Source organism: Zootermopsis nevadensis, unplaced genomic scaffold (genome assembly GCF_977971745.1).
Source record: "Zootermopsis nevadensis isolate Lab colony 2312 unplaced genomic scaffold, Znev_1.0 Znev_ptg000001l, whole genome shotgun sequence".
Lineage (NCBI taxonomy): Eukaryota > Metazoa > Arthropoda > Insecta > Blattodea > Termopsidae > Zootermopsis > Zootermopsis nevadensis.
The window spans coordinates 8,072,301-8,082,045 of record NW_028259133.1 but is presented as its reverse complement, the minus strand read 5'-3'; the positions used below and the strand labels follow the sequence as shown (position 1 = coordinate 8,082,045).

General features: G+C 35.0%; 1 long non-coding RNA gene across 1 annotated transcript; it reads left to right on the top strand.

The window, feature by feature from the left end:
- Positions 1-254: 254 nt before the first annotated feature.
- Positions 255-4,980, top strand: LOC110830616 (uncharacterized). The gene is made up of 3 exons (XR_002543301.2): positions 255-375; positions 2,576-2,696; positions 3,444-4,980. It is a non-coding gene; the product is annotated as an uncharacterized LOC110830616 (long non-coding RNA).
- The last annotated feature ends 4,765 nt before the right edge of the window (positions 4,981-9,745 follow it).

Below are 9,745 nucleotides of genomic sequence, written 5' to 3'. Positions count from 1 at the left end.
GGTGAGCGGTACTCAACCCTCGCCTAGTTCTTGTGCAAGTAGTTTCGTATTGACCGAGTAACTCTGTCATAGCGGAAAGAAGACGATAGATAAACAGGCATAATAAGATGTGAAGTAACTCACGTTTTTTGTCCCACGTTGAGATTTCTTCATCTCGTCCTTCATCAACTGGCAGCCACGAAAACGGCAGAAGGAAGGAGCCATATTGAATAACATGTCGCAGGCGACCTACTTTTCAAATGGGCGGATGAAGACCGATGTTTGTCGACCGAGATGGAGAGGCACAACCGAGATCACCGTACGACAGCGCGCCCCGGAAAAACATTCATGTCGAGCCTTGATGGCCTGTGAGAGAGAAGTTACCATGGTTATAAGGTAAATTATTATAATACTCTGCCAATTACATTTGTAAATTACAATATAGGCCTATGTAAATTCTTAACCTGTCTTAATTTACTTTCTCTTCCAGGAACAGGAAATATATTAAATTATCTTATATATATAAAAACGACAGTAACTTTAAACTACTTATACCTTTAGATTGTTGTTTTACAAATAAAAGAATCATAAAATACTATAGTCCAAAGCTAGAAAAAATCGAAACACCTTTATTTGTAGTGTTATCGGTAATTGAAATATGTAGATATTAAAGTACGTTGTAACATTTTCTTTGAACTGACGTACGTCGGCATTGATCTTTTGCATTTGTAAAACATCGGGAATAAGAACTAAGTAAATAACAATTAAAATTGTTTTCCTTAAAACAGTTTATCTGTCGTTCTCAAGTTCTTCAGAACGATTTATTTTTCGTTAATTTACCTATAAAGAAATATCAGGGCACACTATACAAACTATAGGCGCTCGTACTCATCGGAATGTAAATAAATGAAGCTACTCTCTATTAGTCTTAATCTTATTCTTATTATTCCATCTATTCACCATTTTATAAGGTATTTACTTCTATGTACCCAAGACGAACCTTATCCCTAAGGTACATAGTGCAGCAGCTATTTCCGAAATACTTTTTGTTTTTAATATGTGTTACATGTATTATATAGTTTCATTGTGAGGGATGACTATATGTTTTACGACAGCGTCTTTCGAATGATGTATGAAGATCCTATTATAATTATTAATATTAGCCTAGTGTTAGCATTACATCTATATCTTCATTATTATGATTGTAATTATCTTTTCTGTTACCACCGTTGTAAACCATGAGAAAAACGATTAGAATAAAGGAATCCATAAGTTTATTTTTCTCATTCACATCAATTTATACGATTTTCTCAACTTCGAATTAAACTGTTTGCAAACTTCCAGGAGGCTAAACAGTTTCACTACTTACTGTCTATCAAACTCACAGAACCTATATTTTTCAGTGAATGAACTTTATTTTTGTGCTTCGATTTGTGAAATTATATAACCATGTAGCACATAACTGAGTGTTTACATTACTAAGAAATTATTTGTTTTATAATTAAAACGTTCGTCACAGTTTTCACAAAAATATATTATTGACCCATTTATTTACAATTAGGCCTATGCTTTTATTATTTGCGCCTTGTGTTTTCTCTCGCACTCTACCTCATTTTATACCACGTATCTGCTTCACAAAATAATCTGTGTAATTTTCTTATAACATTACAAAGAAGCCAAGGCTAAAAGTATAGAGGTGGCTGTCTTCCGCGATGTTTCACGGTGTAGTCTAGTTGATTTTAACCGAAGTTTAAGAGGAGTTTACAGCCTCCATTATTGATCTGTCGATATACCAGACTACAGGGTGCAACATCCCATAAAACGTCTATCTTACGGAATTACAAATTATAACACTTTGATTTTAATTCAGTCATACTCCGGATTACACCTGAATACCAGTGTGAAAATAACTTCAATTAAAGTACCGTAATTTTTAAAGGAATATACATCCTTTGTAATAAAGAATTTACAGAAAGTTGTGTTAGCCCTCCGAAGCACGTAGCTTATTTTACAATGCGCCTTTCCTTCATAAAAGAAAGCAACACTCATCCATTGCAAACAACATTTGTCTCGTATTTTTTTTAAAAAAATACTATTTATTCTACCGTATCAATTATTCAAATGTAGATAATCACGGTCTTTCTATTTTAGTAAATGCAACCTTAATAACTACTATATGTAATTTAACATGTCATATATTAAATTTATTGAATCTTTAACAGTTTCACACAAAACGGAAACCGGGGCTGAATGTATATCATTTATGAAAAACGTAGAATTAAAGTTGTGTTCAATTCAATAACCATTAAGATTTATAAATGATACGTTGTGTACAGAAAAGTAATTGCATTTCATTCTTATAACTGGTACTACTGTAAACTAAAGAAATAATCAAAATTAATCGCATAGACACAAAGCAAACAAAGCTACCAACAATACAAGATGTGATATAGTTGAAAATATTTAAGACACTCCACTAAATTGCAAACTTACTCTCGATAACAGGCACTGAAGTAAGTAAAATACTATGTTAAAAACTCACAATTTCTAAAACAGATCATACACGTGAGGAATTCATCTTGTATAACTTTTACAGCCTTCTACTTGTATCGTAGTTCCTCTTTAGAACAACGACCACGTGTCAACACTGTTACTTGGATACACAAATTCCGAAGCACAAATATCCAGGCCTACGAATGCGTTATCGACAAGTGAATGTATGTATAGCCTGTATTAACTTGTAAGCAACATTATCTGGTTTCACAGTTTTCTATTGTGTATCTTTCACACAAAAAATCATTGAAACTTATTGTATTTAATGTAGCTTATTAGTATTGCTTATGCTGCTTTAACAAAATGTATAATTCTAAACTGACATATAATAGTGACAAAAAATATACAACATTTATTAAAATGTTTAGAACAAACTGAGACAGCAAATGTAGAAGGTGATTCTGAAAATCAATATTGAAATGTTACTCGCTCGTATCATCACTCCTTTGACACTAAGAATAGAATAGGCCACTGTAAATAGTGTTTCTGTGGTCAGATACCTAATTTTAATTAAATATATTTTAAAATAAATATTTTATAAGGCCTTTTTACAGAACTCTTTTATAGAATGCCATATTCCAAATAAAGTCTTTAACAACTATATTCAAGTTCAAAGATGTAAAATAAATTTAAATTCTGCAACAGTTCCTTAGAAACAATCGTAGTAGTAGCACAAGCAGAAGTATTGAGGGCTAATGTTTACCGAATCAGAATGTATTCCAAATTCTATTATTCTGTCTTAGATTCCAGTAAAGAATTTGTTACCATCATTAAATCTACTAATGAAAGAATTTCTCAAATTAAAATCATAAATGTATAGAGTTTTGCAATCCATATGATAACAGAGCAGAGAACATAACATACATACTTAGTCCAGTGCCAGTAAACGCGTACATTTTTTTATATTTCAGATACGACGATATATGCTTTGGCGACATCATTCACGAGAACGAACACACGGAAACATCTTAAATACGTCACACGCTATCACATTATTCACATTTCACATTTATTTTTTTGAGATACAAATTAAAAATTACTCAACTCGTTGACAGTGTAAATCACAGTTTGAGTTCTGTGGTTATATTTGATTCACAGCACTGGGGTAGAATTAGACAAATAGGCGCTTCAAATGGTGATTAAACGCAAAGAAGAGGGAGGTATCAAACTGACGTTCGGAGATTTAAATCTGAATTGAAAACCACATCTCAGACGAAGATCTCTTTGTATTAGGCTTTTCCCCACTAAACGTTTTATTCAGGCATTTTCTTCTTTACTGAAGTAAATAGTGCTACCCGCACAAGACACTCAGAGGCCTAGTTAACAGTGAAGAGACTACAGACTTACAAACCAGCGCATCAATACACATCATGTGTCCCAACCCACAGTAGTGAAAGGTAACCAACTTCCAAAGACGTTCCAAGGCGTTGGTTTCAGAAATGCAGGGGAGGGGGCTGACAAAACATTAAGAACCTTACGTTTTTCGCCATCATATGAAAAAGTAAGAGTGTACCAGGAAGCCTTTGTATGTTGTTTCACCTTCTGGTATTCACGTAAAGCAACAGGAGGGTTTGCAGGAACACTAGTATGGGATGCAAACCCTCTACACATACACACACACACAAACACAAAACTCAAGTATTAAAAGATGGTAGGCAAACCAAAGACGGTAAAGAACTCCCCCTACTCACATAGGCCTACCATCATCTTCCTTAGAGTGGGTGAAAAATACTTTCTGGAAGTAGAAGAAGGAAAAGCGAAGCGGGAAGCAAGTTAGAAGAAGAGGAAGAGACTGGTTACAGATGAACACGTTGTGGTGTAAGACGAAACCGCAAGTTTGAACCACCAGCATAGAGATGCTCCAAGCCTCTGACTGTGGGATGCAAACCCATAAACCAAGCTTCCTCCGTTCTCGTGTCTTCAGTTATAGCCTCAACAAAACGGATGGCGGGAACACCAATCGAACTTGCACAAGACTTCACAACAGCAACAAAAAAAGTAGAGACAGACAGCATAAAAACTAACTCACCCATGTAATACATAAAAAGTAGAGGTACTTTCTTCAGAATGATATACTGTGTAAGACATTTTACTTTAGTCATTCTCTAAGTTCGTTATTTATGGAACACCTTGTAGCTGTTTTCCATCATCTCGTCTGGATCGATTCTCTGATGAACCACATGCCGACTCGGTGGCGCTAGCTGTCACATGTTCACATTTTCCACATTCATTTACACATTTCGTTAAATTTTCATACAAAATCTGAGAATGTTCTCGGTTTGTTACATAATTATCTGTGTTGATCGATATCTCTTAGTCGAACTCATTCCAAAAGCATGTCACAGTAAGATACAAAGCAATGTGTAACGAGAATAGGAATTAAGATTTTATCTTGTAGTTTTATTTATGTCTGTATATATTTAACTATATAAAAAACTATGACATTTCTGTGACCTGATTCAAATTCCCCCGATTTCCAACATTGCTACTTCAGCCCTAAAGACAATTTCTCCAAAACGTTGGAATCTTAGGCGTACTGACGAGTTGACGCGGTACAAAAACCCAGAAGATGTTCATCATCATCCTCACAGTCGTGATAACCTCAAATCTATATATCCTATTTGATGTTTGCATAATAAACTGTGTAACTAAAACCTATGCAGGAAATTGTTTTACACTTACTCACCAGTCAGCAAATTACAATTTAAATCTAATATTCGCAAGAAGATGAATTAAGAATGTAATTATGGGACTGCACTGAATTCTGCAGTTTCAACCCCCAACATTTTTGCTACCACCAGAAACGTACTTTTTCTCTTGTAATAATTAAGTTGAATGAAATGAATCCACTATTTTTATTAATTCACAATCCTATATGTTTATCATACTGCGTGCTAAAACAGACAGATGTCCTTTCTTGGTGTTTATTTTGATAGGCTTATGCCGTAAAGCACAGTTCACCAAGCTTTGTTGAACACAAAACACAATTCGTATGATATACACAAGTGATGAATTCCGTTTCCTATGCAAGTTACTTCAAGACAAATATAAATTTTAATTAATTTCAGTACCACTTTCAACTGTTCAGTCTCAATTTCAGTAGGGTACTGGAATTTTATATTAACAGACTTCTATAAGCGCCTTCTTCATTATTTTTTTTTTAATATTACAATATATTCCTTTAAAGTTCACATATGTCAGTTTCGGAGAAAATAATTCGAATATTTTCATGCTACTTCCGTATAATAGATTAGCATTACGTAGCCCTATAACAAAAACTAGTCTATATTGAAATTTTACATACAGACACACCTATTACATTGAATCACCTTGTATTATGAATAAAGTAAACATATTTTAATTATAGAAAACTACGTGGAATAAAATATCACTGCACAATGGGCTCTTCATATTTCCCAAATAGACACACTTTTAGTGAAATGTAAACTGCTAAATCGTCTGCACACAAGTTGTCATAGATAATATATTCGAGTAGTCTTCATGTTGTCATTAATTGTTCCAAGATATTTTTTCTGCAGTTTCAATTTCACGAAGCAGACACTTTCATAATTACAAAGATGCAGCACTCAAGGTAAGTGTCACATTAAATAAACGCTGTAATTGCAGCAGGGCTACAAACCCCACGTCACAAATATCACACAATTATAGATTTGGTAAATATAATACAGTTTGAATTTTGCTGCTTACTGATTGATGGAAAATTTTGTGTTCATAAAAATTTATTTAATACAAAAAAATGTTATATTCTATAAGGTCGTATACAAAATAATCTGTAAGCATAATAAAAACAGTGGTGATTTACGTAAGTAATTCTGTGTACTTCAAAACTGAATATTATCATCAGTTTTGGCTGTAAGAACTGAACCCCTAACTTAACAATGCACTTCAAGGGCACAATTTATATTATTTATTACAATTACTAACATAAGGAATGAAATATCCTAAATAATCATTACTGCACAGCCTATATAATTTTAGTATGCAAATTAATTTTGTTTAGAAGCAGATTCCGTACCTATAATGTGTTTTATTCTTAAGTAGACTTTCTTTTCATCATTACGAGATTCTGTGAGTAGAAATAGTGTATACGTGTCACTTAAAACAGTATATGTAATAGGTAGTAAGCACAGTCCAGTAATTCGAAACTAATAACTTATTTACCCGTGTCACTAGCAATATAAGCGCTGGTTAGTCAAAGATCACACTGAAATGTCAAAGGCTGCACAGTGCGAAGGTATTGAACCTCTGAGAGCCACCGACAGCGACATAACTCTTCACTGACTGGTACTAACCACCAGTACCTACATGAACATGTAATCCCTATGCCATACACAATAACACCGTATTCCTAAGCGTATTACCGCCAATCACGCCAAGTCTTTTGTTTATTTCATTCGCTATTAAAGAGTATATGCCTATAAAATGAGCAAAAGGAGAAAGGAGTGGGATTAAAAGAGAGAGGGTCAGAGACGAAGAGGGTTAGGAATATAGAATTATACCTATGAAATACAATGCTAATTGTTTTAAAATAGGCAACAAATAAAAATAAGATGCCTACTTGTTTTTCCCATGTTAATTCATTTTTAACTAACTAAATTTCTTTTCAAATCACACCTTCTGTTACCTGTGTTGTTGTGAGTAATTTCCACCAAAACATTTTACTTCAAATGGGACAAAAATTAAACAAATTTAGTAGCTTAAAAATGACTGTCTTATTACGCCGTGTATCTGGTAGGAACTGACTGACTACTCTTATTACCCTCATTATGGAGGCAGTAAACACCTCTAAAGACGTCGGTCAATTTCTACCAGACTACATGGTCAACATCCTTGAAGCTAGTCGTCTTCATACTTGTCGCCGCTTGTAAGTTATTTGACGAGACTGTCAATAGCTCAAAATGTACAACGCTGAATAATATAATGCTAAAAGAATGAATTGGAAGGTATATGCAAGGAAGCGGTTGTGCCATAATTTAATTTATTATTCTTGTATTCCTCTGTAAGGACTGAGGAAAACCATTAAAACTCAGATTAACAAATCTCTTGGCCTAGATTTGAACTCACGATCTCTTGTGGCGTTAACCACTCGGCCGCTACATTCGGTGACAAACATTGTGCACGTACTGAAGGATTAAAAGTTACATAAACTATAAACCTGCAATTTTAAGTCCGGCAGAAATTAAAATGGCGGAATAAAATGCGACTGTGATGATTTGCTCTAACGTCAGCTACAACCAAAAACGTTTACGTGTTTTGTAAACAGTTTTATAGCCAAGAAATTTTCAGTCCTCTGGAAATTATTAAGCGTCGAAAGAAATGTATATGTGTTGATACGATCCATTACCCCAGGGGCCAGTCTATGCAGTCAGCGTTTGTAGCAGGTAACTTAATGCATAAATTGCATGTGGGCGTGAAGCAGTGTAGTGGCATGTAATTGAATGTACACTCGAACGTGACCAAACGGACAAAGTCCAGTTGGCTCACCGAACAGTCAAACCGAGTACCTTCCTCGTTGATAGTACGCCTACGCCAAATGGCTTATAGTCTTCATTGTTGTTTTATGTTGAAAGGGATGGCAAAGATGTACAGGGAAAGCTAAGGAAGGAAATAGATGCGAAATGGACAAAGATAGGGAGGCATGGGGTAAGTGATGAAGATAGGAAAGGAACTTATTAAAGATAAGCCCATGTATATTATCTGTGGGTGATACAGAAACAAAAAAGATCTCGTAGGATGGTTAAGAAAATTTCGTACTCCCAGTATTCCATTACAAGGAATTTGTAAAACTTATCACGAATTCTACAACAGTACAGATCTGTTTTAAACCAAAAATCCCCTTAATGGGGAACAGGAGTAACATTAGAAAACAGTGTGTTCCAATGAAACGGATTATACATATCTGTAACTTTAATCTATAAGTGAACATCAGACCTGTACGCATTAGACATATGTTTGCTAACCAACTGCTTTCGCCAATATTGAAAAATGCGTAAACTTCGCACAAAATTAATCTTTGTAATACAGGCACTTTTTAGAACCACAACGAACAAATCAATCTGTTTTTTTCATTCTCCATCATGTTTATAACACACCGTCTCTTCATAAACATACATTTTTTAACCCTTCACCGAGTATGGTATTGAAATTAAGGGACAATAATATGATGGTGCATGTAGCACGCATGCGGGTAATTTTACATATAAATATACACTAAACTGCAGTCAAAAATCTGAAGGGAAGGAACAATTTGAAAAACCGGTCGTATGTTGGAGATCAACTTAGAATGGATCTTAAAGTATGAGGATGTGAAGACGTGGACTGGACTATTGACCAAGAGTATGGCCCAACTCTTGCAAACACGATTCCATAAGAAGGGAATTTTCTTGACCAGATGAGTGACTATAATTTTGGTAGCTTCGCTCAGTTGGTCAGTGGATGAGTGTATTAATGGATAAAAATATAGAACTATGGATATGTGGATGAACAGATGTATGAATCAATCGATAAATGCATGAATACATGTATTCGATAGATTAGATGGTCGGATAGATAAATAGATTGGCAGGTAGATGGGTAGACTGGTGGACATAAAGACAGAGAAGACTTATGACAACAAATGTAAGTCTGGTAATTTCTTTGTATAGATATTTTATTTTTTTTATTTAGCGTTCTGTCCATATGAACAGGATCCTTCCATCCTTTTCTCGGACTGGGACCTGTTCATATACGTTCTTGGCAGATGATCCAGAAGTGGTTTGCCATTGCCTTCTTCTGTGTGTGAATGGAGTAATTGTTGGGATGCCACGGAGAAACCGGGGAAGCCCCCGGAGGAAAACCCCGTGTTGCCTAGACCACGGCCTTGCCCAACACAAGTTATAAATTCGGGCACCGCCGGGATTCGAACCCGAGATCCCAGGATTACAAGGCTAGCGTTCTAACCGCTAGGTCACCGTGGCTATTTGTATAGATATAGACGAATAAAATATTCATCCAGGTTTCAAATAAATTAATGCAAAGCGTAATAATAAAATACCCATTATAGTTTATGACCACCAAAGTAACATAGCCTAAGATACCAAATTGACACTGCGAAAGAATGAAGAACGTCGGAACGTCCTGTTAAAAATAACCAGATGGCGATCTTCGGTTGAGGAATGCGCAAATTGTCTTAAATGGAAATTCAGCCGCTTTC